General features: G+C 36.8%; 1 protein-coding gene and 1 long non-coding RNA gene across 5 annotated transcripts in view; one reads left to right on the top strand and one right to left on the bottom strand.

Annotated features, from left to right (window-relative positions):
- The window catches only part of LOC107170131 (homeotic protein ultrabithorax-like), a 149127-nt gene that overhangs the window by 93697 nt on the left and 28414 nt on the right, over positions 1 to 27016 (bottom strand). The window lies entirely within an intron of this gene.
- LOC107170132 (uncharacterized) overlaps positions 1 to 27016 on the top strand; it is an 80709-nt gene that overhangs the window by 27133 nt on the left and 26560 nt on the right. Inside the window, exons 1-2 of one of the 3 annotated variants that reach the window (XR_016190113.1) lie at positions 22071 to 22292; positions 22358 to 22520. The exons of 1 other annotated variant lie outside the window; for it this stretch is intronic. This is a non-coding gene — a long non-coding RNA (uncharacterized LOC107170132). Of the gene's footprint in view, positions 1 to 22070; positions 22293 to 22357; positions 22521 to 24308; positions 24651 to 27016 lie in introns of those variants that run through there. One more of the 3 variants, XR_016190111.1, reaches the window with a different exon arrangement.

Below are 27016 nucleotides of genomic sequence, written 5' to 3' on the forward strand. Positions count from 1 at the left end.
TATCTATAATATATATATATATATATATATAGGTACACAGAACACTAACGTAAAAACGCTTGTATACCTACACTACCAGTTTCGGCTCTTGTAGAATATAATACACTACTACATAATGCATATGTCTGATATTAATTTTTTTACATATATTTTTGATATCCATTTGTATTATGTCATAAAGTTAGTATTTACGTAAATTCTTTAGAGTCTACGACCCTAGGAGTCTCGATCTCTAGATTGAGAAACAGTGCTGTATTAGACGATAGTTATATTTTTAATCGCATCTTAAGACACCTATGGATACCAATACATCATATGGAGAGGTGTTTAAAATTTAAACATAATGACAATATATTATAGAAAATCATATGAATAAATTTAATATAAAAAAAAAAAATGTCAACACAAAGGTAAGTGTAATAACATTATACTGCGTTTTATCTTATGAGCTCGCTGATGTGAAAGCAGAACAGTTGTTCCTCAGTTTATATTCAAAGGTATATAGTGCTAAAATTAACAGCAGGAATGATTGCCTATATATATGAGGCATATGCCAACTATAATCGTATCGATTTATCGTTGCAGCGGTCGTAACATAATAATAAAATATGTCTCACCCACCCAAAAATCCGAAAACATAACGTTCGGTTATGCGTTCTGTTAACCGTAGGTACCACCATAATATACTTGCGAGACGTATAATATATTTTTTATATATACTTAAATGAAACGTGCCAACAATTTTTATGCTTTTTGGGTTTTTTTTTATTTTTCAAAAACACTAAAACAACACGAAATACGGTCCTGCACCTATCACTTTTCAGTAGGATATATGTATTATATAAGACCACGCACGCGCGTTGATATGTAGCGGACCCGAAAATAGGATATATGTATAGGTCTTAAATGTGCGTGTGAGCTAGTGTATATATATATATATATATCACGTCGCGGTCTAATCCAGAATACGTGTTAAGTGGGTGGTTTACGATCCGGTTGAAAGGGGGCGCTTTCTCCCCTTTTCCGCATATACGCACACGAACACGCACAAATACAAATAAGTGTAATATACATATGTGTGTGTGAGTGCATGTGTGCGTGAGCGTGTTATGCGAACACGTATATATATATATATATATATATATATATCATTATATTACTATATATTATTATGACGTTGTGTATAATTTAGGATTCCGGAAGACTTTGCCGCCGCCGCAGGACCACGCGTGAGAAGGATGCGCAAGGACTGCAGTATAAGATCGAGAGCGCGACGCGGGCCGGGACTAAAGGAGCAGCATTCGTGCGGCGATATATATAGGGGGATGAGGGACGATGAGGGACCTGTGCAGGCAGCCGGATCCAATAATGCGGCAGTTATTTACGATCCAATTGCTCAATTCCTCAATTTCGCGGGGATCCCGGAGGAGCTGAAGCCTACACGGGAACGCACGCACGCACCCCGGGGCCGTCCGCGCCGGGGGACCAGTAAAACATAAATATATATATGATATACGGAACTCGCACACGGTCCCGGTGCACTGTTGCTGCAACAGCACCGTTGCAGCGAGCCTGCACACTACGCGAGCGGGAGACAGGAAGACGGTTGTAATCTTCCGAGCCCATAAATCCGGTATACATGCGCATTAATACCGGTTAACATACTGTTTATATACATATATATAATATTATATGTATTTGATGTGCGTTTAGTATATCATAGAAACAGTTCAGCTTCCTATATATATATATATATATTTTTTTTTTTTTGGCCTACGTGCAAGCAGCTTTTTAGTCATATGGTTGGGAGCAGAGGTTTTGCTTACTAATATAGTCTCTTTTTTTTTTAATTATATTATATTATGTGTAATGAGAATTTTTCTCTCTTAAAAACATTTTAAAAAAACGACGCGATCGTCGAAATCGTCACGTATGATGTGACTACTATGTGGCTATGTATATACAACGATCCTGTACGTTTTTTTCTCACAAATTGTATATGCGTTTATTTACATATGTGGTGTACATATATGATATTAAATATATATATATACCTATATCATGTACGGCCGCCACAGCGATGAAACATCATTACTATATACTGGTATATTCGATGGAAAAACACACCATGCCATCACGAGAGGAGAAAAAACGAGAAGAATATTAATAAAGCGACCGACGAAAATATACACGCCGGTTTTTTACGCACATTCAAAAGAAGAAAAAACCTTTAACAAAAAATAATAACATAATGACGATATTATTATGATGTTCGCCGTGGTATTTACGGACAGGCAATATACATATAATTATAAAAATTTAACCGAAATCGTACCTATATAATGTCATAATTTGTTGCTGGATTTTAAGTTTATAGGTGTATATATTTTACTTTTATTAAACATATATTATATATTAAGCATTTCACAATATATGTATAATGATTGTATTTCGTCTTGTTTTGTTTTCAAATATTCAATATCTAAGACGATAACCATTGTTATTATACATATTATATATAAGCATGCGCCCGTATTGCTGGGGCGTATCGCGTATAACCATGCAACTAAAGCTATATAATTATAATTTATTACGATGAATAGTCGAAGAGCTATAGCCGTTTAAAATTCGATGTAAACAGTTCTAAATACTACACGAGTAAGATGTAGGTAGTAAAGAGGTATCTACTTCGGGGGAACCACAATAGATTTTATTTTATACCTACTACCTATGGGAATCCTTCTTTAATTTTTTAATATTTTGAAGTAGGTGCCGCGTAACGCGTGCAGCCATACATCTTTAATCGGGATAACCGATTGAAAACGTTTTCGATCGTGACCACCTGTGTACATACAACTCACACAAAATATAATATCATTTACAACATTGTATATAATATTTTGTATTCGACGCGCGGACGACGAAAACTACGATTTTTGTGTTCCACTCGAGTGAGGTCGACCGGCCGTCAGACGTAAATATAATATAACCGCACCGCTGCAGTGTGCCTATACTTTAAAAATAATGTTATGTATGGGTACGGACGAAACTGTAGCCGCCATTTAACACAATGTACTTCAAACTCGTCACGATTGTATACTGTTATTAGATATAATAGTGATAGTATTATGTTTATACTTTCGAGTGTCGGTGAAGCGAGAATCGTCCCGCCGTGACGTAACCCCCGAAATTTGTCGTCGAAACTTGAGTATATACCTATATTTACTATTTAGGTACTTATTTTGGCACCGTAGAATTTCTTAGATTTATTCAATTTTTGTCAATGAACTAGACGCCGAGAGTGTTGAATTGGGAAATAGATACGTGAACGATATTCGAGCGAATTTAACTATACACAAACTGACACAGTATATTTTGTGAGGGATTTGGTCGTCGATTATGAAATTTATCGCCTTTATAATATTTGCAAAACCATACGAAATTTTCGTGAAAAATCTCCTATAATATCCTCATCAACAATGACATAATATATAACAAAAAATTAATATTTAACAATGTTGCTGAGCGTGGACGGATTCGGTGTGGGTTATATATCGAGCGCGTGTGTAGATGTATATAAGATAATATTATAATAACATAAAATTATACTATATAAGCCGCATGTATAATCGAATGTACTTAGGCACACATAATATTATTTTTGATTATCATCATTGTTTTTGTTTTTGTTGTTGGTGTTGTGGTTGTTGTTGTTATTGTCGGCGCGTGGTTGACAGTGCAGTTATGTGCGACAGCCTTATTCCCTTTCCCATTAGAAAACGAGCGCACTGCACCCGCACACAACAATAGGCGTGCAACCCTTCTCCCCCGGCGACTCCACGTGTATTATGTAAAATAAATGCAACGACAACGGCGATTCATGCCTTAGACAACTCGCGGCGGATAGTATACAGCGTAGTATTACATTTTTACGTATAAGTATACATTATATGGGTATTCCGGACGAATGTCTTTATTTGTCATCTCCTACAATTCCAGAAATAACTGTACACACGCATAATAATATCCTGCAGTATTGCAACGGTGCAGAGTACGAGCGATGAATTGTTTTTATTTCTCTCGTATATAAATAATTGTCATAAATCATAATAATATATAACAATAATATTATACTCATATAGTATAATGAAAACGTTGTATAAAGTACCTATATGATACATATAATGTATATGACATATTATGGTATAATATAATATATAAACTTAGACGCACGCTACGGTATGAAAAACTTTTTCTATCGCCGAAAATGGTGTGCACAAAATCGGAAATCGACGAAAATTGTTTAGCGGAACGCGCCCGCGAAGGCGGTCATTCGGTATAAGTACATAGGTACCACATAAATCTAATAGATTACTTATAGACGGTAGGTACATACCAGGTCGGTGGGGTATTAGGGTGGGTACGGCCGAGAGAATTATAGTGTAAATATGATATATGTAGATAATATAGAAGTACCTATATGTACAGCGTATGTGCCCAATGCTTAATGGAACGCAGCCTGTCGTGGACCGGATGAACAAGACCACAATTTTCCGTCTACTGCAAGTGATATATATAATATAAGGTGTATTGATACATAATATACCTATTTACGATAGTAATAATATCAATAATCATAAAAATATAACACCGCCGCCGGTATTGCAGAAAAACGGCTCGACGACGATGGTGCAGTATATTATGTTATTTTGTTTCGTGGATAAAAAAAAAGGTCTCCGTTCGGCCATGATGGAATATATGCAGTCGCGCGCAGCCGGGGACCCGCGTTGTGCCGCCAGATGGCGAGGCCATTTTGATTTATGGCCGGCTTTATCGTCATGGCATCCTCTCTCCCCCGGCTCCCGCCACCCGTCACGTCGAGTCCGTCGCCCGCGACTATTTTTTTCATATTATTCATTTAAAAGGCGATATAATTGTATGTGTGCGCGCCCGCTCGCGTGCACCTATATATATTTGTATATAATATACCTACCTATATATATATACCTGCTTATATAGCGTCACATATACACGTGAATAAGTAGGTATGTATATACATAGGTATATACCGCAGGGCCATAACGCGTATATAATATATGGTCTGATGCGCGTAAACCGTGTTTTATTGCGTGTCTCCGCGTATCACACATTATATGTTTATACATGTTTACTACCATTAAAAATAATAATAATAATAATAATCGTCCGTCTGCAGCATCACCGCCGTAGCGGTTAGGTTATATAGGTGTACACACATATAGGCATATTTACAGGTGTATAATATATACGGTGCGATATCAATAACGAGCGATTATTAAAAAGATATTATAATAATATATATTATATTCGACGACAATAACGGCAGCGCGAATGGTTTACGACCAGCCGCACGACGTATTAATGAATAATAAAAATGCAATTAACTACTATACATAGGTTATACCCATGTATAAATATATATTATGGTACATAATATGACGCGAGTGTATAAATATATCTACCGTCTGCCCCGTAGTTAGTAGCACTTTTCATGTTATGTGTGTGTGTGTGTGTGTGTGCGTATATTATGTGTGTACATATGTATGAACAGAAAAACTTACCTATATTATATGTATATATATATGAATATATATTACGGCCATTTACAGGTTTACGGCCTTTCCTCCCCCTCCCACGGTAGGTATTCAAAATTAAACACTCTGCGGTTACGAGCACACATTAGGCCCGATTTACGGTATTAGCTATAGTGTTTAGATGGTTTTTTTTTCATATTCCTCTTAATACCCCATAAACAGAGAAGCCGGAAAGACCACCCCATCTACGTATATGGCTCCTAACTGAATATAATTAATAATATATATACGTATATATACGTTAACAATATAATATGTTTGTATGTGTATGTGACACGCGAAGATTGTTAATGATGTACACCTATACCGTCTTAACGTGCATTTTATTCGCATCCTGCAGAAATTAATTGATATGGCCATCACCGCAAATAAAGAAATACATATATATATATAATATAGATACGCTCGTGAAATTTGCATGTCAATGACTGAATTGAAAATGGTCACCATGAAAAATATTTTATTTGTTCACACATTTACCACTCATCATATATTAATAACTGTATTAATATAACGGCGCGTGTGAACCGTATAGTTCATTTCAAAACGACAAGCTTGGTATATACGATAGTACGTTGGTAATAATATGGTAATGAATATTTTTTAAGCCATTTTCCCGCACAATTGTATTATATAGCGATATCGTATACTGTATATATTTTAACCGAGTACCTAATTCAGTTGTTACTTACGCGGAGGCCGGAGACACACGTGTTTCGAGATTCGCTTTATCTATACACTACCTATCTATACAATATATTATTCATACGGTAAGACCGAAAGAGAATAAAAATTAAATAAATAAATAAAAAAACTAGTTTTGCTATGTCGGCCACGTGTTACCGATAAGAAACAATAAACGGCCAGTGCATTTTTCAATATATGCTAGTAATCATCGACAAAACAGGTTAAACAATGGTTCCTTTAGACTGGTTGCCGACTACGAGCGTTGCTGCAGATGTAACTACTTTATAATAATAATAATAATAATAATAATAATAATATTGTATAATTGGAAAGCTATTCGGGCTGATCTACATTTTCTATAACTGGTTTTCCGGATTTCATCGAATTATCTCACACACGGTGTACGAGCTTCACATGACTTGAGATTTTCGATTTTCGGAGGAGCTGCTGCAGTGTGCAGGTGTAGTTATAGAGCAATATTATAATATAATAGATTATGTTATGCGTTGTACCTGTAAAGTCGTTATACTGAAAACTGCAGGACTGAGATGACTAATTGACAAATTTGAAGGTGTGGAGCACCACGCCAGTCCGCCTAAGAGCAGTAGTATGACGTGCTCATGATAATATTATTATTTAGATTACACTCTACGAATTTACCGTGACGTTTAGATCTGACCAAATGATTTTTACACGATGGAAAACACATTGTCCAAACGAAATTGATGGAAAAAAAGCTTATATGAATATTGTAAACGATTGACTGCGAAAACTTAGACGGACTAACGCGTCTGACTGTACTGCCATGATATTATTATCAACGAGTACATGTCCATATTATTGCCTATACAATGCGCCGTCGTCGCGGCCATTAACCATCACGATAATAATAATACATAATAATAATAATAATAATAACGACGACGATGATAATAATGATAACATTAGACTGGTCTGGACGGCGGTGGTATATGTGACACAATATATTGTGTTTTATTACTTCCGAGCGAGCACAAATGCAAACAAAAACAAATAAATAAATAAACAGTACGTAATAAAGAAAGAAAAAAGAACCTCTTGACGACGATGACAACGACGACGACGAAAACGAGTTGCGTGTTTTCCCGTTGTCGGTCGTTGTATACGGGAAACGATCGGACGGGAAAAATAATAATAAAAATAAAAATAAAATAAAACGACAACTCTCGACGTTATTGGTCGTTCCGTTTTCCGCATTCGTTCGTCCCCCCACTCACCCGCACCCGAACGACAGACAGTTCGAGAGGTGCGCCATCTGCACCGATTCATTTTCCCGTTACGACTCGGTCGTCCACCAGAGCGCGACACCAGAAGTGCACTCGACTCTCGTGATTTTCGTCCGTACAATTGACGAGCGTTGGACTATCACTTTATGTCCTACAAGTAAACAATATTCGACCGGAAAAAAAAACCAGTAACGCCGAATTTCGTACATCATTTCACAATAAATTATTTTTTCGTTCACATCGTCGCCGAACTACCTACCCATCACTCAATATCATATCATATATTATTATGTGCGATCGCCTAAGATTTTACGGACTATTCCTCCACTCGTTGACCATACGGATGCCACGACAGGAGAAGCACAAAAAGGAGACAACAATATTATTGCACCGTCAAGTCCAAACGATGATTTCGGCTCACTCGTGTGCACGCGTATCGCCCGTAGGTTTACCTGTTTACCCCACCCCCCTCCCACACCGACACAAATGATGCTGCGGGGCGATCATCCGTTTAATTCCGTCATTAAAATAATAACCGGCCCGCGGTCTACCAATATATATTCGTTTGTGCACACCGTGTACGCGTACGATGTGTATACGAAACATATACGAAATAACGACTGGTTTTTATCGTCTCAGAAGTCGACTTGGATTATATTATACTACCCGTGAAAACTGTATCATTACAGTGTGGTTTTTTTTCCAACAACTTTTACGCGTAACTACGCCGATCATGATTCCACTGATCCGCTCGTTTTATATATGACAAACCGTTTATGATGCAATAATGTGATAATAATTGATATATTTTGTATGCGTTAAATATACGAGAATTTAATTCTGCGTTTGAAGAATAAATAAAAATTATATACAGGTAAGTACAGTATTTGTTTATGGGAATACAATTTTAAAATAATAATAATTATTATTATTACTATTATTAATGTCATAGCCGTATATTATCGACGACGTAATAAAATTCGAACGGCCTTTTGCATCGACAACGCGACTACTGTATTAGGAGCTATTAAATTATATGCGGCACAAACAGCATGATATCTATGGACGAGCGAATTCACAACATTTCCTAACAAAATAATAATAATATGTCGCAGTAAATAATTTCACGAAGACAAATTCTGTGCGAACTCGCGATTCCCGAGCTGCTGTCGTACATACATTGTACATTGCACGTAAATATAGGTATGTGTTATTGTTATATCACTATTAAATAAAATAGTTTGAAAGTTCTTTGCGGAGAATGAAACGGGGATAAGGAAGACGTAATAGGATGGAGCACATCTCCGGCGGCCTCGACCTTCGTCCCCCGTGCGGGTCGTTTCCCGTCTCAACGTTATTGCTACTTCGCACAATCCGGGTCGCGTGATAATAATATAATAAACCGAAACGCACCCATCACAAACAAATCTTACGATCGAAATTGTGAGTTTTCATTCCATCGTGAGGCACACTAACCGTTTAACGTATATCATCATTACGCGTTTGTATCGTTTGTATTGTGAGTAGCCGTAACAACGTTTTCTTAAACGGAACGAAATTTAAAACTGCAATTTATTACAAATCCGTAAAATTTTTTTTTTCGTCAAAATCAAACGACAATTATAATTTAGGTACAATAATTACTAACATTGTAAATATCATTATAACACATATCACTTTACCTCGACCTATACGATAATAATAATATATCAGGCGGACAATTAATTAATTAATATATTATATAGGTACCGGCATTGCGTAACATAATGATGTAGTGCTATACAAAATTAGTCGTGGTTTTGGAAAGTCGTCCTGTAGTAAATATTGTGTACAATATACATGTCACCTATTAATAATATACCTAACCTATATACGCGCATATTATACATACATATAAATAATATATCATATATATATATATATATATAGTTTGAAGAGCCCTCGATTAATAAATGTGAATTATTGCCGTGTCTGCGTTTGTTGGCGGTGGCGCTTGTTTAAGTATATGTTTATATAATGTACATATATATATATATATATATATTATAATATGTGTGTGTACATTATTATATTGCATATGCCATATATAGTATAGGTACATGTACGAGGCACGCTTACCGTCATGCGTGTGTGCGTCTGTGTGTGTGGATTGTTCGTTCAAACTTTGGTCGTCGGTATGTATATATAGGGAACGACGTCGCACGGTGACGACAATAATAACCAACAATTGAACGGAAAAAAAGAGACGTTGGTCCACGACCGAATCTTCGTCATCCACGCATCAGCAGTATATTCACGATGACTCGTGTAATGTTAAGATAGTTATTATAATATTATATATGCCAATCACGGGCGGTCGATTGGAAAACGGAATTCGGTTAAACAACGAACAATTTCGTTTGATTTTGAAATACAAAAGCGGACGTATATTACGCGTGAATTATTATTTAACAATGAGATATGACCCAGAAAAAGGATATATAGACATGTACCTGCAGCCATATGCTTTCATAAATCGTTGTATAAAACTGCCGGTTTAGCGTAGGAGGGTCGGTAAAGTAATATGGTAGGTACGTGATTATCGATAAACCTATATGCACGTAAGTACATACTATAACTTAATGCATATTTCACATGGATATTTCGGGCTGATCGGCGGACCGATGAAATAACATATTAGTATCGGAAAATCGCGAGTGTTAAGCGGTTCGCGTGCCAGTGCGCCGGGTCGGGCGGAAATGGATTATATTCAACCTACCCCTCCGCTCTCATCCCCTCGATCGGCGTACTTTGTCGCTGCACAATTGGCGCGTAAATCATAACACGGGTCACGCTTTCGCGGCCCCTCTTAATTAGTTCGACACAGGAGAGCGTATATATATTATATATTTATAGTAGTATAACAACTATAAAGTATAAATAGTCGTATAGAGTCGCGGTCGTGGGGGGTAGGTTATAGCTGCTTGTGTATATATGTGTATATATATATATATATATTTGGTGATATTGTCGGTGTGACGCTAATAGTATAGAAGGCAAAGTGGGGTAGGTAAAAACAACGCACTTGGGCGTTAAAATATTATGTTATAATACAGTCGTCAGCAGACGATATTGTAGAGCATTAAACACGTTATTCGTCTATATATTTTTATGGTTAAGTGACTTTATTTTTTGTCACGTCATCTACTGCGCTTGTTACGATACATCCGAAACGTTTCGTAGATTTCATAGGATATTCCATATTAGCAGCCATGCAGGTGCCTACAGTTTTACGTGATTTACGAATTTCCGCATTTATCGCGATACGTTTTATGATATGACGTGTACGGTGACGACAATAATAACGCAACAACATGCGTCGTGGACCAAAATAAACAATAAACATTATTATTACAATAATAATAATAACAATATAAATACGGCGATGGGATTTTCGTGCGAGTTGTGTGCACCGGTGCTGTGCACAGTTCAGCAGTGCGTGTGTGTAGGTGAACGAGAGACGGCTGAATATATAGCGTTTTGATTTAGTGGCCCCGGCTCGAAATTTATTGCCCTCGAATTACAATTACCCGCGGTAAACATGTATATATATAATATGCACACGCGGCGGCGACGATAACCGACGGCGACGAATCATTATTATTATCATTACTATTATTATTATTATTACAACGACGAATATAATTAAGACGAATACCGTCACACGATTGCCAAGAGTGATGACCGTGTCGAAAAATACGTGTCTCGATATGTGTAAAATGTCTATAATATAAAACATCAGAAACAGTCTCTTGGGATCAGTCGAATAGGCATCGAAGTAGTTTAAAAGCGAAGTTACTACTGCGCGACCGTTTCTTGTACATGATGTTTAATGTATATTATGTATAAAAGTATAGTATAGTTATCGCAATTTACAGCACCACAGTCGCTTGTTGTTTAACGACAATAAAGGTAGAAATTTGAATTACTAATTTCGTGTCCAGCCCACTGTCGCGCGCAAATATAGGAATTGTATTATTTATATACGTTTCACCTCCTTCCTCTTCGTCCGGCCTGCAGAGAGAATGAAAAGTGTCAAGTCGTATCGTCGTCGCAAGTGTGCGAGTGTTTTCGACGGTATAATTACATCCGACCGCTGCAGCTATATCGTATGTCGACGTGGGCGTAACTTATATGAATAATAATATATAGCTATGCTGATGTACATAAATGCTACACCGGAGGAAGACCTGCGAAATCTCGTGAACCGAAATATAGTCCATAATTATACAAATCGTTTTATTAATAAACAAGAAAAAAAAATGTTTTTCTTTAAATATGACTATGATATAATATATATTAAACATGGTAGATTGATAGATAGGCACCTATACAGGAATTAGGAAATAGGAACGCGGTTACCGGTAGCTGGCAGCAAATACATAATATTAAAGAGTTGAATAGCATATTATACATTATAATAATAATAATTATTATTATGTGTATGTTTGTACATCGTGATACGGTTGGATTTTTTTAATGAAAAAAAAAAAATAATAATAAAACCTACGGGCTGATGAATTACACGGACCCCCGCTGCGAGTGCGATTTTGCATAATATTGACCCAAACAAAACGCATGCGGGGCCAGTTCGATTTGCCGGTTTTCGTTTAAAACTTTGCCAAAACGTTAGTCGTAAATTTATATTCCAATGTGTATATAAGACCGCCGCAGGCGTCGGTATGTATGTATACATAATCTATTTAATATATTTATTTATTCTATTATAATTTATAATTTAATTTTACCGTCCACGCTTTTTTTTCATGGCTAATCTAAAAATGATTTTCATAGTGCGTTTATAATTATTAATAGGTGCATATATTATTATTATTATTATTCAACGACAGCAGTGCTGTAGTGACGAGAGAAAACCCGTTTGACAAATTCTCGGAAAAAAATTAACTGCCACGGAAATATTATTAGATTTGTAAAAAACGATATAATTTAACTACGTTGCTAAGTAACAACAAACGGCATTTTAATAATACGGTACAGCGTACCCCATTGTGGGGCATAAAGATATATTACCGAAATTGTTATATAATAATATATACAGATAACTAACTGGATCGTTTTTGTTCGATCAAACTTTACACCATATTATAAAGAAATGTGGAGTTTTAAAAACACGTTTGATCCTAGGAATATCGAACGTGGCTTATAGATTATGAAGCATTGGTAATAAAATAATATACATAATCGGTACCTATCGCAGGTAATAACATTAGGTGTGTATAAAATTAACGAACCATTTTTTTTTTTTTTTACTCATTTTCGTGACCGCCGAATTATTATACGTTTATATACGTGTATTTGGCTTCCCAATCTGAGTAGGTAGGTATATAAGTATTTCGTCCACGGAAAACGAGCATAAAATCAAACACACGATAATATGATATCGTTATAATTTACACAATATAATTATGTAAAATACTTTTAATGTTATTAGTTATTATATACGTATAACAGTGCCGTGAGCCCTTCCCGCGTGTATTGAAAACATCACGAGCCGAGGCAGACAACCTCGATACCTACGCGCGTTCGACTCTCTTTGATCCTTATCGTCGGTGTTTATTTAAAGCGAAACTGGGCCATATGCGTTTTTCGTTTCTTTCTGATAAAATTCAGTGACTTGTGAGCCGGACGCATATTGCACACGTAAATATTATTATCATTATAGGTATATATTATTATGTTATATAATAGTGGTATATAGTCGCCGCCGGTGTTTGCACGATATTTTGGCAACGATATTCGTCCAGCAGACGTATATGATATTTTATATACATAACGTATTGACCGAGCGCGAAAAGAGGGGGGGGGGGAGAATTCGACAGTGGGTGTAAAAATTGGCACTAGAAAAATATCCAAAAAAGCAGCGAGCACAGCACATGGGGATGTACGGTACATTGTTTTTACGCTCACAACAATGGGCGACCGCTCAGCGATGTGCGACGGAAAAGTCGGTTTATATATATATATATATATATAAATATAGTCTACACATTACATATACAATGAAAAAAAAAGGTGGGTAGGGAATAAATCGAAAAAATTTCAGTGTGGACGTGATGGGTTAGTTACGCGTTCTGTGTGGTATACGCGATGAGTATATACTATTATGATGTATATTGCTGGTACAGCAGAGATGATGTACCAAAAAAAAAAAAAAATGCTTGACCATTTGTATAGGGGTGGGCATCGCTGATCGTCGTCCACGGCGGATCCAGGGGGTTAACGCCGACTTATAATACACATATGTACACAATACTATGTGTGTAATGCGTATACCTACCTATATACATATTATTATGTACATGGACCTTACATTCCTATATAATATAAACCACGCGTATATACGACTACGGACCGGACATAAATCAATCGCCGGCATATCGTCGTACACGCATATAATATGTAATTTAACGATATATAATATATTATACTTTGGTAGGTACCTATATATATATATATATATATATATATATATATATACGATATATCATATAGCGCGCGCTGGGAAACCGAAAAGAATATACTGATTATGAGCGGGGAGGAAGGAAAAATTTGAAATTAATTAGGTCCGGTGGTGCGGCCGTTCAGGCCACACCCACGCGTGCAGCCGACGTAGGTACATTAATATATACAATACGCATTTATAATATGTATCGTTAAAACGTACGTTGTACTCGCACTATATATATATATATATATATACGTGCTGGCTTATATTGTTATAACGTAGATAGACAGTATATATATTTAATATTATAGATGTAGATATTATTATTTGTTCGTTTTAAAATGTCAATTACGATGATATATTACACATAGTGCTGGATATATTATAATGTGCGCGCGCAATATATTATATTATTGTACGACTGAGTGACCCCGCCGCGCACCTCTTACCTGTCCCTATAGATACTATGCGCATAATATCTAACTACCAGCCGGTCTGCGCAATACATTGTTATATAATATTATTATTATTATTAGGTATTATTATTTTATCTTATAAAGTATAAGTACGTGACGAGTGCCGCCGGCCGCGGAGAAGAAGCGAACGCCCGGCGGTCTATACGCGGTGGCGGCGGCGACGACCTGCAGCCTCCGGTGCAACGGTCTCTTGTATACGATAGGAAATTCCTGTTAAGAATACATAACTACGCGGGTGCAGTATATACAATCGACGGTTGAATTGATGGAACGCTTGTGGAGGTAATATAGATAACCTATAAAGATCACGGAGCATTGAAAGGTGTGTGTGATGATTAGAGCCCGGAATTATATTCTTTGAGTCTATGCAGTCCAGACGGGGGTTCGAAATCTTTACGAATCATGAAACAGGTGTAATAATGGCAAAAGTTTTTTTTGCATATTTGAGAATATTTCAAGATAAAAGAATATTTCGTATAATAAAGAATATTAGAGAATATATCGATTAATTAGTATAGATGTTCGGTATTTTTGGTTGCAGTGACGTAAATAATATAAATTATAGTATGTCCGATATAATAGTGATAATGACATGATATTGAAAATATACTATATAAATATATACCATCGTCCATCGTATATACGATTATTATACCCTACGTAGTAATGTGCTGCAATCCACTGTATAGTATATAAGATATGTGACTTATCTAAGATTACAATGACCGACAAAAAATGGAATTACTACACAAAAATAGCTAGCTCCAAGCAAAAAGCATATTTTTGGCCTAATATGATTTTTAAAGAATATTGGAAGAATATTTTCAACTTTTTAAGAGAATATTAGCATCTTATCTTGGCTATTTTTAAAGAATATAATTCCGGGCTCTAGTGATAATAAAACATGCATACAACGATGCATATGTTTTCGATTTTGGGAACGCAAATCTTAATAGGTCAATATTCTCCTCGAATAATAAATAGTAAACTTTTTTCAAAACAATTACCGTAGAATTGTGTGACCGACGTGTTAACCGAGAGTATTATATATAAATGTATATATATTCAAACGCCGGCAGCGGCGGCCATAGTATTCCGACGCTGCTGCGTCCATATTGCCACCGCCGCCGCCACCGATGCACATGTGCATCCGTTAAAACGGCAACGTCGATCATCTATAAGTTCAAGTGTTTCCACGCGATTGCCCAACTAACCTAACCTATTCACGGGTTATTTCCTATAATTTTTTATCACGAAGTTATAAACTAGAATCGTCCATCGTGTTTATTCCCATAAGTCATATAGGTATTGATTCTTTCGAGTAACATTGTAGAATATTTTAAACCGTATAATACTGTTAACCGGACCGGAAGTTTATACAAAATATGTACTCTATTTTATTCTCTGTTCGTAGTGTAATAGGTATAAAATAATTTATATCATAGAGGTGCACTCGCCTAATTATCGCGTATACAGAGCATGTACACTTCACCGCGGGCGTTAACCATTGTTCGATTGTTGCTGTTGTAAGTAAAACGTATTATTAGGTACATAAACATACGACGTACGACCGCGAAAGTATCCAAATCACTACAGTGGTATGTATTTTACTTTTATCTACGAGCAGGCTCTCGAAGAAAATTTTAAATCTCGATCATTGCCGTGTACAATATATTTTGGAGACCATTAGCCATTAGGTATAATAAAACTACAATTCATAGGTATACTTGCCTAATTTAATGTAATTTAATTTGAATCAAATATCCCAATACGAATATTTGAATAGATAGAATAATATTAAAAATAACACTTTTATAAAAGTGTTTTACCTTCGCCGATGGTCCAATGCTATAGATATATTAACATTAAAATGAAACATCAATATTAGATAAAGTGTATGCAAAACACTAAACATTAGACGTATTTTAATGGTCAACTACAAATGAAATGAAAATATTATGAGAAGATGACACAAAAAAAAGTTTACGAATTTATGGAAACTGTTGACAATTAATGGGTATACCCATAATATTTTAAATTTTTAACCACAATCGTTTGAATCATTAGGAAACGCACAGCACAAAAACAAATGAAAATGACCTATTCAAAACTAAGTAATTGTATATATATATTTTTTTATACTTTCCTTGTACCTACTCCCTTGCTTACGTTACACGATCGATTTTTATCACCGAAAACGAAACCCGCGAGTATAACGATTAATTTTAACCGAGACAAATACAATTACACCTCGTTTAGGGGCCATTAAAATTAATTTAATTGTTCACTAATTTTTTGAAAAAGTATGTCTACGCACAATAAAATCGTAATATATTGTTAAATACAAAAAATATTATTTTATTATAGGTATATATACACATATATATAACATTATTCAGGCAAACTGCCATAGATTATGTGTGGTATACTTATATTTTTTTAAGAACAGGCTCGGAACCCTCGGAAAATGATTCACGACGTTAATTGTAATCTTATAAATTCAGTTGAATGGTAGCATTACAAGTTTTTTTGTTTTTTTTTTTTCAATCGGATAATGTGGGACGGACGCCACTGCGTTGTTGCCGTTCATTGCCCTCCATGGTTTGTGGGGGAGGGGTGAGAGGGCAAACGACAACGTAGCAGCTCAAACCTAGCTCTACCGCACGCACTCGACGTCATCGTTTTGGGGTTTGTACATATAATATTATTAATAATAATTGGACTACACTCACGCACTCATTTACTCACACATACATAGGTTTATATATATATACATCCACATCCACAATCGTTACGTCATATATATATAGGTATTTGAGCAGTCGAGTGGTATTGCATGGGAGGGTTGTATAAGCGGTGGCGCAGATGGGGTGCACCTGCAGAACAGTGCACGACATTTCGTCAGTCGCAGCAGATAACTATCGGGCGTGTGGAGTAATTAAAACACATTTTACGAGATAAATTTATTCATTAATCATTGTAGGTATATTATAATATGACGTATATATGTTACTCCGACTGGCCGTGGTAGCCAATGTGTATATTACGTATTATTTATATATTATATGAGTGAAAACATCACACTTTACACGAATCTACCGTCGCTGCGAACTGCACCGTGATGAGTTGTCGACAATAATGAGAAATAAAAATGAATCGAGAACTAAAGTGACAACGAACAGCTCGAAAATATAATTCGGAAAAATCAATGATGGCGGCCTATAAATGTGTAGGTATATAATAATCGATATACTATGAAATTATATTATCATAACAGTCGTTTGTGTATTTATGTTTAGATACAATATAGTATAATATAGTACAATTCGTGTAGCCGAAAACAAGAGTCATATAAAATAATAATAATAATAATAGAAACGGCCCTGTAGTATAATGTGACGTTCTAATGGCGATTGCGAGTATCGAACTAATAAAGAAACGTGGTTAAAAGTCTCATAACGAGTAGGTTGTTGAATAAAGTGTATGGAAACTGATATACTAGTAGCTGCTGCAGGATCCTACGATATAAAATTATAAAACATGATATTATATCCCATGATCGTATGTATGTAAGTTCCTATTGGCATCTATTGTGCTCATATATACATAATGCAATATATAGGTGTAAATTATTATCCTATACCTATGGGGTGGCGGTCGATTATCGTCATCATAATATAATATGTATAATATCATATTATTAAAGTGTACTTATACACGATGATGCACACGACACGACTATCCTAACGGTTAATTGTATGACCGCACGCGATATTTTCACCATTATACCCCCCCCCCCCCTTCAGAACACCACCAAATGAGCTGCGACTCGGGACCAAAACTTTTCGAGAAAATGATCATCTGTGCTCAGCAAGTACCGAGGGACGTAAAGATTTCGTCGATAGACGATAAAAAAAGTTATTATGTATTGCGTGATGTGTTTTGTATATATATAGGTATATAATAAAATATTTTATTATTTATCATTTGTATCATCCATGGGTGCGATATGAAAAAAAAAAGTAATTTGTTGTTTCATGGCTGCAGCAGTTGCAGCAATCCATCTGCAGATGTAGACTGTAGAGGTATAACGTAATAAATTATAAAAAAAAAAGCGTAGACGGGTCGAAATGACGAGTAAAACATAATATCATACAGGTACAGGTATTCAAAACGATGGCCGCACCAATAACGACGTGAAACCTATACGTACAGCTATATATATGTATATAATATATAAAGTATGTAGTAGGTACCTATGCATATTATATACCTATATATACTATAATATGCTTATTACAGGGCACGGCGTAAAACACTGCACCCCGCGCATGTAATGCACTCGTACGACTGCGGAGGGATGATATTCAGGGTGTACTTATCGCAAACTGTATGTTTATTATTATTTCACTTTCTGCTCTTTTTTTTCTCCTCCGCGCGTTTTCCGACTCGCGAGTACATTAATATTATTATTTACTTTAAACAGTTTGTATAAAATATAGTCTCGTCTCCCCTATACGTATTAAGTCACGACGACGACTCAGACTCCGATTGCTATATATATTATATACATATGTTATACAAACACATATTATATGCACACACACACACTCCCATATTATATTAAAATGTACGTTTCGCGACGCGCGTACAGACGTCAAACGGGAGTGAAAACGCTCTAGCGGGCTGCTGGCGGCGACGTGTGGAGATTTACACACACTGCGACCGAAACGCGCCGACGACGGTTTTATTCAAATGACTTCATTTCAGACGTCTAGCGGGTGGTGTAAATTTAAATTAGGCGCCTCGGCTGCACCGTGGGGGGGGGGGGGGGTCCTAGCGCGACCGTGCACGGGATATATCGTCTTGCAGTGCAACGCCGCCGCCGCCGACTATACTGCACCGCGCGCGCACAATAATAATAATATATTATAACGCCGACGTGTCGCGCGCGCGCGAAATTGCTGTACTCGATGGACCCGAGACAGTTATGCGCGCGATTTACGCGGTACAATATAATATAATATGCGCGCACCGCACGCGGTTTTCGGTCCGGACGAAGTATTTCAAAACGGAATAGCGTTTCGCGCGAACGGAACCCGGCCGCGGCCACACACACGCGGAACGCCGCGCGATTACTGTACATTTTCAATTATTTATACGGACGCATTTCTGCGAGTATGCAATGACGTCGCTGCTCGTTTAGGCCGACGCGAACGCCGCCCGGCGACATACTGCTAAAAATCATTCGACTAATTGCGATGATAACAATAATAAATAATAATAATAATATTATCAATCCGTACATCGCATTACCGATCCGCAGTACATCGACGATGAGTGATGACCGACGGCGGCCATTATAACCATGCGATATTAATATTATTTCGGGCTTACTCACGTGTTATGCGCACACCCATATATAGCGCTCACGGGAGCGGAAAAACTTGAACGAAATCGCCGCCGACATGATATTAATAGCCAGCGAGGCGCGTACCTTTAATATATATAATATATGCTGTATGGGACTTGCTGATGATGCTGCAGTGATTGATTTTGAATTTCACACGAAAATATTACATAATACGCTTCTAAAAACGGTCATCATATTATTATGTATGTACCTATATATATAACCGTGTATACGCGCATAGGCATAGTATTGAATTCTCTATTCGGTATGGGCGGAGAGTATTATATATGTATATGTTATATATATGTTTAGAAGCGAAGACGGCGGACAACGAAATTATAATGCGGTAAAAACCTATATTATGCGCACACTTCGTCGTATTTTAAAAATCCGAAAACTACATGTAGGAGAGGTGTTGTTTTAAGCTGTCTCCGTGTTGTTTTAATAAGAATAATAATATATTGTATACGGTCTAAACGATTCCGTAGACGATTTTTTAACAATCTCCGGGCAACGCAATTTCGGTCCACATACGCATAGTTATATACAGTAATAGACAATCGCCGAGGTAATATTATTATCGTCGTCGAACAGCGAAATACCGTGCGCATTCCGACACACTGATGCACCACGGCGAGGGTAATATACATCATATATGATATACACTGCATCGGAGACCCCCTAATTAAATAAACGTCTGCGGCGGCGATTGTGTTCCGACCAACACCACTGCATTATGTTATAATTATAATATTGTGTGAGCATTAAAAAAATATATGATATAATTATGGTTCTTCTATATATATTATATTATATTATAAATTATACGTGTACATTCTTCAACGCGGAATAATATCTTATATTATAATAAGTACCGCTCTGCAGGCTCATGATATTAAATATACGCCAGCAAAACGGTATTCATTTTTCACGATTATTGTTATTTTTATTCCTGTATAATATGTATGCCGGACGCGCGGTCACAAATTGTCTTGATGACTTATTATCGTCCGGTCGGGACTAAATCAATTTTGAAGATACTCATGCACACACACACATACAGAAACAAACACGAACCGTCGCTGCAGTTTCTTCTGCTGCAGCAAGACGGAAACGCAGTATAATAAATAGACGGCTGTAATGAATGGCGAAAACCGGGAGGTCTTGTCACCGCAAGACCAGTTTTCTACTTTCATAATATTATAAATTACCGACCGGCAAATGACTTATGGCCTCAAAACGGCCCGCGTATCTTTGTATACCTACCCAAGTATATATATATATAAATATAATATACACACGCGTTCACTGGCGTCGCGTGGGCGTTCAAAAAATGTTTATCCTACCAATATATAATATAATAGTATAATTTATAGATAACCTACTCGAACGAACGAAACGTCAATAAGCACGTCCAATTGTATTACGAATTTGTACTAGTTTAGGCGCTTAAGTGTACGAAGACGGTATAGTGTGCGTATATATGTAATAATAATTAACCATTAGTTTTGATTTCGAAGTAAAATATAGGTAAGGTATTATTAACCATTAAATTCCATTTTGACGTTTTTGTAATAACGACATTTCTTGTACATCGGATACTTATGATTTGTAATTGGTATGCACCTTACCATATACCATATACCAAAATAGTGTTTCGTGTAAACGGTCAAATGTTTTATCATATATATAATATTAATATTACATTTACATGTAATAATACTACATTAAACTGCATGCAGGGAGTTTTACATCTTTGCGTATGCGTTACGCGCTTGTGATCGCTGATTATGATTATCATTCGACCGAGGTGACTCCCATGTTGGCATGTCGTTATTTATTCATGTCCCATTACATTCAACGCGTACAACATATACCACCCAAGCGACGATCAATCTCTCGGACGCGCGCGCGTCATACGTGCAATTTTTTCCAATGTCCACTCGCCCGGATTTCGAATTTTACCGATCATGAACTGTTATTGAGCGTATTTGATATTATATTTTTACATTATGGTTGCCTATAATAATCATTATTGTTGATTTTTTTTTTTTATTGATCTTAAGCATCTGCAACTAAACGTCCATTAGCATTTTGTGAAGACGTTACTGTTGGTTGTGGAATACACGTGCAAGTACGAGGATTCTTCGCTAAAAATCTGGTTGGTCATCCATACGGGAACTTTAGACGTTGGCCGATGCTTGAACACGTTATAGTGACTGCACTGAGGACCACCACCGAATAACTATTACTAATAATTATATATATATTACTATACACGTGATGACTGCTGTCCGCTGTTCGCGATGCGGGGTGAGGTCGCGGTCGGAGACGGCCATTTTCGGCTAATGATAATTAAAATGTTCACCGTTTAATAGTTACAGGTAATATACACCAGGTTTGCGATTAATCATTTTCGCCCATACCCTACAACGATATTCCGCATATAGGGTGCGTGATGTGTCCGCGAATGTGCTCTACCGAATGTGTCCGAACAACAGCATGCTGACGAGAAGAAAACGCTGTATATTGCCATATTGGGTAGGTATCGCATAGGGTCCAGGTGAAAGAGAGAAAAATATGGTTTTTCGGGTGTTCGTGGCGCATAACATACGAAGAAAGCGAGTGCCATTATTATTGTACGCATACATATTATACGATGCTAACAAATAGGGGGACGTGGGCGTGCTGTGTGCCATATGCCGGTCGGTCTCGTCCTAAGTAAAATGATAATAATATATATAATGTATATGTTATACAATATATAGTATAGTAGTAAAGGTCGTGTGCAGCAACAGCAGCAGCAGCAGCAGCAGTAGAAGAGCGCAATGAGACTCGCCGCCGCGTGTAGCCGAAAATTAAGACAAACCCGACCCGCCGCCGCCACCGACCGGCAAACCGTCGGACCGGCGTGGTGGGGGGGGCAGAGGGGGTCCCATCCGCGCTCGTGTAATTTATTTGTTTCCACGTAAATTATTTCGATGTCTTTGGGACAATAAATCTCCGAAAACCATTGTGTGCGCCTGCCCGACCGCTGCTGTCGCCGACGTATAATTCTATACTATGTTATATATGTATATAAAAGTATAGGGTGTACACCTATTATATATATATATAGATGTGTGTGTGTGTGTGTGTTAGAGAGTGTATCGTCTCAATTACAACGTCGTAACAATATTATAATATTATTGTTATTATTATATGCAGGCCCGTGCGGATTTTACGATTCATTATGCGATATTATTTAAGCGCTCGGGCGGGATGATGTCCGGCGCGAGTGAATCGATACAGTCGCCGCAGTGAGAGCTATCAGTGAGATAGTATATAATAATATATTATAATATGACTTTATTGTTGAAAAACTGTTCGCGAAAGGATTATTGTTTTGTTTTGTTAACGAAATTTCGTTCGATGTACTTATCTTCGTCCCTCGTCACGTACCAAGGACGTTATATTACCTATATCGTCGAATCGTCAACAATCTCACCGATCGCGCTCGTCATTCATAATACGTAGGTAACCGAAGTACGTGCGCCAGAGTTCGGGTCCCGCGTAAACATATTATCTATCCCAAGTGCCAACACTAAAAATGTGTCCCAAATTACGCGCGCAATAAAAACTGACATAAAAAATTCATTTAAATACAATTTCACTCAAGGCTATAGGTACAAGAATAAACACACTATATCCCCAAGTTACCTTTCAATCAACTCTCCAAATGAAATCGTCCATCTTACTATACACCTAAATAATCCGTACATTGAGCACTTATACCTGCCCAGTCTGGGCAGCAGCTTCCTCTTCAAAAATAAACAAAATCCAAATCCTTCAAAACAAATTTTTAAGAACATGGCCCATATAATCTCAAAGCCCTGGTGCTTGAGGTTCATGAGGAATATAGATAAATCCACAACATTAATCTTAATAAATAATTAAAAAAAAGAAAACTTCATTGTAAAACTCTCTTATGTACAAAACTGTTAAAAATATATATATATAATATATAAAAAATCATCGTCGTCGGCGAAATAATTCCGAAATTAAATTATTACTGTGGTGTGAACGCGCCTTACGGTAGCCACCGCCAACTCGTCCCGCCATCATATTATATAATATACCTAATACCTATTATGTTTATGTATATATATATATGTGTGTGTGTGTGTATACTTATATACCTACCACACTCGGCTCCCCCTTAATAGACGGCTGCGGCGGCCCACGATTGCCGGGATGATGATAGTATTATTTTACGCCGTCTCCTGTGCTGCAGTTGTTGTATATTATGATGACGATAGCGATGGCGACAACGATGTCTCATTTAATAATAACTAATGCGATATACATGTCTCTGCACCGATGCCATAAGAATAAGCCGGGTTTCTTTATACGTAGTATGTATAATATATATTCGTATATTATACACGTGTTATATTATACTTTCGGAACTCCCGTAGATCCTAATGTCTAGCCCTGCATATTATGATTATGTCATGTTTTATTCGGGAAGTAGTCGAAATGAAAAACGTCCGTTTTTCTCGTTTTTAGCGCGCGTGCAAGACGGCGGTGTACGACTAGCTGCAGGATTCGTTACGCGGTGCTTTAACAGGATGTTTAACAGAAGAAGGAAAAAATGGAAAAGCGTGATGGACTCGACGTACTGCAGGAAGAGTAATTAATTTATCAACTAAATATTCCGTTTATAGTTTATAAATAAAAGTTATATCTCTGCAGTAATGAATTATTTGGCTGCAAAATATATACTTTATTCATTATTGTTACCTATGTATATCATATAATATAGTTCAACATTATTTTGGTAATTTATTATGTGCGCTTCGACATTGTTACCATTTCAAACATGTTCAAACTGTTCTTAAAGCCATATATATTGTTATTAGTATATATGTATAATATATGCATAATGGAACGTGCCGAAGAGTCGTTTGCAGCGCGGTGTGGGTAAGTACGACTTCTGGGATTAACGTGTAATATTTTGTGTTTTTTTTTTTCGTAACGTCGACGGACTAAATTTCAACATTAGGATGCGAAGACAACGAAACGGTTTAAAAAAAAAAAAAACGTAATCTTCGCAGCAAGCAGAAGGATCGCTCATCCGTAATTCGACGTTGTCGTCGGCCGTGTAGCGCTGCAGCCATGTTTGAAATACAGCCTACGGCCACCACTGTTAAGTTATAATGTACATTTCCTCTCTCTCTCGCTCGCTCCTAAGCCACAGCTGCCTTCGAAAATCTCACACGACTACCGTGTACAGAACGGGGAAAAAAAGAACGAACACGCAGACGTGTAATATTAATCGATCCCGAATCAATTTCCGTCCGCACTACTTGACCGCATATTATATAATGCACTTGAACCGAAATTCGTATGGCCGATCGTTAGTGTAATACGTGTGTATATTATGTGTCATCAAAGTTTACCATGTTTAAATAAATAATAAAAATAATGTTATCTAATAAATAGAAATAAAGTTAGTATTGCATCAAATGTAGTTTAATATTAAATTGTTAACTTATATATTAATCAATTTTATTGAAATAAAATATATATTATGAACTTATTAATAATATTTTACATTAGCCATAACACGATGGCTAAAGTTACTTTAGCCGGGTAATATATACTTCTTAATCCATTTCCTAATAGTTTTTATTCACGGGTAAAGTCCGAAATCGGATAATATGTACATTATCCGGATAATGTGCACATTACCTTAATTATTCGGACTTTAGCCGTAACATATATAGGAATAAAATATATTAATTCAGTTCGTACTAACCACCTCAAAACGGTCGAATCGCGCGCGGCACGAGATTTGTTTTTACACGACACGCTGTGTTGGCCGAAATGTTATCATCGAAAGCCTTGCAGGTGCTTCGTTTCCGAAACGAAACGGAAAAATTTTCAAACCCAATCGAAACCGATAGCACAACAACTAGCTTTTGCTTCAGTTCACCGCTGCAGCTACGGATTATATTACGCGTTTTATCCCTTTTTCGAATAGCACGCTGTACCTATACCTTGTTGGGTATATATTATATATATGCTACGTAAATGTATATATTATAATACAATCTAGTATTCTAGTGTATAGGTTTAACTCGCAGTAGTACGCCGCGGATTACGACCACGGCGGTTTTTTTTTTGTTTCGTTTTAATTTTTTTTTTTTTTTTTTATACGTGATTCGTTTCTATATAGACCGGCGAATGATACACGAGTCCGCTCGTAAACTCGTCAATGTTTCGGGTTTTTTCTAGTTTTTTTTTATTCCTATTTAAAAAAACATATTTTTAATATATACGTGCGCCACGTTTGTGTGTGTGTATGGTCCCACAGAAACCAAGGGCGGGCCCGGTCGCGCGTATATATGCACGTCGGGCGTCAGATAAATCATGCGACTCGGACGGATAAATTATTCGGTGGTCGTCCTGCGGCCATCCTCGCGTCTTGCGCGCGCTGTGAGCACATATAATACGCGTTTGGTTTTTTTTTATTTTAGTTTTTGTTTTTATTCTCAATGACTTCACCATTGCCCCGCTTAATTAAACTACGTAGATCGTGTGTACATATTAACGTTTGCCCGACGCACAAACACCGTAGGTTATATATATATTATAAACATACAGTTATAGGTACCTATATTATGTTTATACGGACGTTCTCCTCGACGATGTGTTTTGCGTACTTTTTCGTAAACGAGTCTCTACTATAAGCCCGATACGGGATAAAAATATTATCGAACGAATACCATGCATCGTGTACGATGATCACGTATCGCGCACAAGGGTCCTTCGGTGGGAGGGCGACGCGCGTAACGCGTAATAAAATATATATACTTATAGAACGACCACGACCAGATCCGAATCGATAGAAATGTACCTGCTGCAGTATAACAGACGCTACAATATTTTAATGTTGCACCTGTACCTATCTACTGTATATGAACGATTGAAAATCTTCTCTCTGTTCGTAGGTACACATTTTTATGACATATATTACACGAAGAACCTACGTA

Source organism: Diuraphis noxia, unplaced genomic scaffold (assembly GCF_037042655.1).
Source record: "Diuraphis noxia isolate RWA-SAM2 unplaced genomic scaffold, SU_Dnox_SAM2 contig0002, whole genome shotgun sequence".
Lineage (NCBI taxonomy): Eukaryota > Metazoa > Arthropoda > Insecta > Hemiptera > Aphididae > Diuraphis > Diuraphis noxia.